Consider the following 6,247-nt stretch of genomic DNA (forward strand, 5'->3'; position numbering starts at 1 on the left):
AGGTGTTCAGTTTGAGACATTTGGGGACAGATTTTCAGAAGTGCTGAGCACCCATCATTCCATCATCACTGAAAATCAGAGGTATCTCAAGTTAGACACCCAAAATCAGAGGCCCCTTTTGAACATCTGTTTTAGTGCCTGTCCAGGGATTATTTCTTTAGCTTTCTGGCAGTTGTGGGCCCTTCTTTTAAAAAGGCTGATGATTGAATCCTTGGGGAGGGACACCAGCATCATCCTATTTCTAATACCCTCATCAGTCATCATTGTATCTTTTTTGCAGGGGCAGCACAAACTTCTATTGGGTCTGCCCCAAGGCCCACTGAAGTCAACAGGAAGACCTCTGACATAGACTTCAGTGGGCACAAGCTCAGACCCTACACAAGTTTGCTGGCTGAAACTTTAAGAACAATTTTAAAATCAAAAATACCACTTGATTTTTTTAAAGGTTTTCTGAACATAACTTTGAAAAATTTCTCAATTTGTGGTTTGTCACTTATTTTTATATAAAGAATTGCAAACATCATTTTTAAAATTTTGAAATACTTTTTAAAAATCCCACAATGTGCCCAAACTAGCAAAATTGTACTTTGAAAATGGAAAATGATGAAAACTAAATAAGTGACAAATTTCAAGAAACCTTGAGGGGAAAATTCAACTAAAACAATTCCACACAAAGAAATCAAACATTTCTAATATAAAAATATATGAAAATCATTCCAAAATTGATTACACATTTTCTAACCAGCTCTACTGTGCAATGCTATGACCCAGTAGCAGAGATTTACTTCAACCACCCAATAGTCCCAGGGGCAGCTCTTCTGACAGCTGCTTAAACAAACTCCTAGAAATGCCCAGGAATCTGATCAGAGAAGGAAAGAACATAACCCTGCAAAAAGGAGCTACTTTTCTGACTTATTGTGTTAAAAAACAATTGGTAGCCCAATCCTGAAAAACACGGTGAGAAGGGGCATGCACATGTGCCTGCCCAGACATGAGAGAGTGAGCCCTCCAAAACTCATAAATGAGATGAGATTTTTAAGTCTCATTGAAATACTCCAGCAAACAGCTTCTGCACCAGAGATAGGTACTTTAAAATTTATCCAAACATAAATACGTATCCTTTTCTCAAATGAATGAGATTTGGTAGAGCGCCAAGCTAGACTGGAGGAAAAAAAACAGGAAAAGGAAAAAATCTTAAGAAAGGGACAAAGCATTTACAGTTAGGCCCTTTGGTTTTAATTACTCTGTCTATGTTGTTATAAATCTAAAGATATAAAATAGATGCGACAATACTGAGGTCTGTTTCTAGCTGGGTACATACACATTTGAAGCTGAATTATTCTCTCACCAACACAGTAGTATACAATTGTATACCATTTTTCATCCAGGAGGATCCCAGAGTGCTTTGTAAACTGATATATAAATGTTACAGAGGGATCACTTTACCCATCACTGAAATGCAACCACCTCTAGCTATTTAACAGTATTCAAGAGTTTGGGACAGGAAGTGAAGAATACTGTATCCTGCTATTTTTGTAAGGAACTTGGAAAGAGAAATAACATCCAGACCTACCTATTCCATCCAAATGCTAGCCCCTTCCTGAACAGTCCTTTCAATGTTTTTATTGGTTTCAGAGTAACAGCCGTGTTAGTCTGTATTCGCAAAAAGAAAAGGCGTACTTGTGGCACCTTAGAGACTAACCATTGCATCCGATGAAGTGAGCTGTAGCTCACGAAAGCTTATGCTCAAATAACTTGGTTAGTCTCTAAGGTGCCACAAGTACTCCTTTTCTTTTTGTGAATGTTTTTATTCTGTACCCCCAGGAGGAAGGGCTCCAGGAACCATTGTCTGCCAACCAGCCCTCTACCCAACTGAGGGGGTGTGTTGGTGTGGGAGTAAAATGTGGTTAGAGCTGGTTCTGTTTTCCAAACTCAGATTACTTGACAAAACGTTAGTTAAAAATACAGCTTTTATTTATTCCCCCCATTTCTCTTTGTTGCACAATTTTCAACCAGTTCTAGTGGTTACCTAACTGGGAATTTGACCAGGCCCCTAACTAACATGCCGCCAATTACAAAAAGTGCCAGGGGATCTTTAATGAGTCCAAGGGGTCAGGCCCTTGATCCGCAAGCGCCATCCCTTAGCCTAGGCCAGGAGTTCTCAAACGTTTTTTGCTAGGACCCCCTTTAAAAATATTTCAGGCTGCCACGACCCCTCCACCCCCCCAAAAAAAGTAACACCCCCCCCCATACACACACACACCGCCACCCTTATTTCTGGGCTGCTCCTAGTGGCTGGGTGCCCAGCCAACAGCCACCGCTCTGGAGACCCCCCTATAATAGTCTTGTGCCCCCCGTTGGGTTGGGACCCCCCACACACACACTTCGAGAAGCACTGGTGGCCTCGCAGTGTTAGGAACAGCGCAGTCTTGATCTCCAGCGCCCCCTGTATCCCTGGCTCGTGGGAGAGGCCCATGTGCCATAGAAGCCCCACCGCTCCCGGCGCCCTGGCGCATGGCCCCGCCGCGCCGTGCCGTGCCGTGCCGTGGGGGGTTCTCCTGCCGGCGGGGAGGGGACGGAAGGACACCGCAGCGCTCCTAACCTGCTCGGGCAGCAGGAGGCGAGCGGTGGCTGCTTGGCGGTGGACGGCGCTGGGCCGGCGGCCCGCGGCTAGGTTCTTCCTCCGCCCGCGAGCTCGGCTAAGGGGCGGGGCCGCGCGGAGGTGCCTGTTGCCGCGGCCGCTTTCCTGCCGCCAGGGCGGCCGGGGGAGGGGGCGACCCGCCGCTGGGCACATCAAAGGCGGCGGGGCTGGGAGCGTGAGCTGCCAAAGAGGCTTCCCCCGCGCAAGCCGGGTGGTCGCCGCAGCGGCTCGGCTACAGAGAGGGAAGCCAAGGCTGGTCCATGGCACACCCCTGGGCCGCAGGAGAAGCGGGGCGGGTGGGGCCTGGCACGGATTTGCTAATCCCGTGCCGGGTTTGCCTGTCAGAAACGCAGGGGCCGAGGCGGCCGCACGCCAGGGGCGCTTGGTGGTAACCCGGGGAATTAGGATCCGCTCACGGGGGCTGCTCGTGGTGACATCCCATCGGTGTTACAACGTAGCAGGCCCGATCCGTCTGTCCTCAGCCTGGCAAAACTCCCCCGGAAGTCAATGGGAATGTTGCTGGAGTGGAAAAAACAAACAAACAAAACCCGGCGGTATTGGGCCTTGTATTAGCATCCTCCATCCTCTTACCTAGCTCTGCTTTCGTGCTCGTAGGCCTGGTTACCGAGACCGGGGGTTCATGGATGTTGTAAATTACAAGGAGAGCAGGGAATTGAAACGACAGCCCGAGTCTAAACCAGTTTGGGTGGTGACGTTAATGGCTTTGTTGCTTCGCTTGTCGCTTTCTTTCTGTTGTAGCCTCAATATAAAGAGTTAGGCAGAGGAAAGTCACGTTATATAATAAAACTTGGCTTGGTCGTGCATGTTGGTAATGCACTTCTCCGACGAGTCTAATGGACACACCACACGCACACTTTCTTTCGCAACACTTTGTAGCACACATAAAAGCAACGGTTTAAGTGCTGTGACTTTTTGACAGAAAGGTAAATTGCTGGTGGGGATTTTAAAACGTGGCACGTAACCTGCCTTTCAGTTTGAGCGAGTTGACTGATCGGAGATATCCGAAACTGGTAGACGAATACACAGATTATTAAACACCTGTCAAACCTGGTCTTGCCACAAAATGGACACAAGATACACAAGACTCACTTGTTTAACTAACTTAAGGACATGATTATCAATCATACAATATTACTCAGTCCAAAGTATCTAAAATGAAGAAAGAGATTTTGATTTAAATGTGTATTATAAAAAGCCTTAAAACTGTCTATACTTCAAACAGTTAATAATAATATTAATTCATGGTCATATTCCTTTGAAGCTCTCACTATTTTTAGGCACCTTATCCTGCAGTCCTTGTTCAGGGGAATCTCCCCTTGAAGTAGTCGAGAGTAAAATGTACTCTATTCAAGGTCTTGCATTTGTTCCTGACAAATTCATTAATCTTAGGAAAAATGCTCTATTATTTAATTAAGAATATTCTGTAGTTGTGGGACATTTCACGATGAATTTCAGATGCCATTTTTGAACGTGTGATTCCTACCAAACCAAGTTAGCCAAACTCAAATTTGAAGTTTAAATTATGTTAATGGCTTTCTCTTATCAGTCAGCAATACCGTCCTCTAGTTGAAATAAGTACTAACGGGGTGGATGTGACTACATTTTAACTCTGATGTAAAAAGATATATTTCGGTATGATCAGTTATTTAGTATTGTAATGTTTTTTTAACCAGCAAATCTCCAAAAGTTTTAATTGTTAGTATCTGTGATTAAATCTTGGATTTTGCTTTATTTCTAGTGTTGTCTAACACAGCCCTTACAGACAGAAACATTGTACTCCTAATGCTATTTTGGTTGTATAGCGTGTATTCATTGATTGCGTTATATAAAACATATATCACTGGCGATCGTACAATTTATATTTTGCAGAGCTGTCAATGCTTTCAAAAAACCATTTCAACTGATTAAAAATCTGTAGAAAGGGAAAACAACTTCCTCTAGGTAAAAAAACTGTACCTATGGTCTGTACTTAGCAAGATCATATTTTATAGGTCCCTCGCAGCCTTTCAAATAATTACTCTTAAACCAAAACAAAAATCCTAATATTTACATTAAACTTTCACTCGAAATCTTAGAACGTTTAATTATATAGTGAAACAGAGAAATCCAAGAACACGGCTTTGATATATATTGGATCATCTGCAGTGACTGTTTCAAAACAGAGCCGATTTTATAGTGGCAAAAGCTGGATTGTATTTAAATAGCTTTATAAAAATGTCATCACTTCAATGTTAGATGTAAACCTTATATAAAATGTACAAACAATGGAGCTACACAAGAAGGAGCATTAAACCGTACATTATCCATTCTGTCTCCATGTGTGTACACATACACTGTATACGTGTTTGAGCACACATCAGCATATACATATTTATATATGTGTATGTGTATAGATACAAATAATTATAAGTACATGCACAGCGCATGTGGATGTATAAACATATATGATTATAGACATACATACATCATATATACATTTGCTTTATTGCTTTTTGGTATATGTTTAATGAATTGTGTGTGTGTGAGAGAGAGAGAGAGAGAGACTATGATGGTTGGCTGTCCACTGTCTCCATAGACAAAGACGTCTCCTGTGTAGGAGTGCAGTAGCCTGCAAAGTGTGAATAATTTTCAGTAAGGAGTTACACTAAGCGGGAAAGCTTTTAGCACATTATCCACTGGCAATTGGGCTATAATCTAATTGTCAACCCTCGGGTCTTAATAGAGCCTTTTTCTTTCCACCATTAGATTTGCATCTGGGAGATACCTAATGGGTTTAAAACGCCTAGCATTTTGCTCCAATAAGCCACCTTCTCGGTGTAGGTGACATTGAGGTGTTTTTGTTGTGAAATTGGATATAGGTTAGCTGGGTTTCTGACGAGCTGGCGCAGCCCTTTCTGCTACACGATGTGTGATCGGTGGACTGGAAATGCTGTGTCAATTTCAGAAACAAATTTCAGCCTGGTTTTGTTTCGAAACCCAACAATCTAGTAGGATGATAAATCCGGAAGACAGAGCTGTATATATAATTAAGTACATCGAGGGGGAAAAGATGAGGCTTGAGTCGAGAGCGAGCTGACGAGATTAGGTTACTCCAGATACGGAAGAATAGAGTTGTAGCGATTTATGATGTCTTCTCGTGACATTTTTATTCTAAAGTGGCAATCCATGTAGCAGACACGAACGTACTCCATTGTGTCCGTGTCAGGACGCATCAAAACCAGGGTTTCGGTTACAACCCATCAAACGATACATTATTTTGATCTTGAAAAATACGCTTGTCTCCCCTCTCTGCCTATGAACACCTCACAAAAAAGCAGCAGACACAGGATACCTTGCAGCTGATAATATAGACTGGACCTGAAAACCAGAGAAGTGTAATTCCAGCTCATGGGAAGATTTTGGGACTTGCAATTATGATCGGCAGGTTTAACAGACAAGTTTCACAAGTCAATGGCACCCGAATTCTGCAGCAGTAGTTTTGGCAGGCAGGCTATAGTGTATCACACTAATGGGTGATTATTCTGTCTGTAGGCACATGCTAATCGCTTAAAAGCGACCAGAAAACACAAGCAAAGCAGGGCGGGG

Source organism: Natator depressus, chromosome 2 (genome assembly GCF_965152275.1).
Source record: "Natator depressus isolate rNatDep1 chromosome 2, rNatDep2.hap1, whole genome shotgun sequence".
NCBI lineage: Eukaryota > Metazoa > Chordata > Testudines > Cheloniidae > Natator > Natator depressus.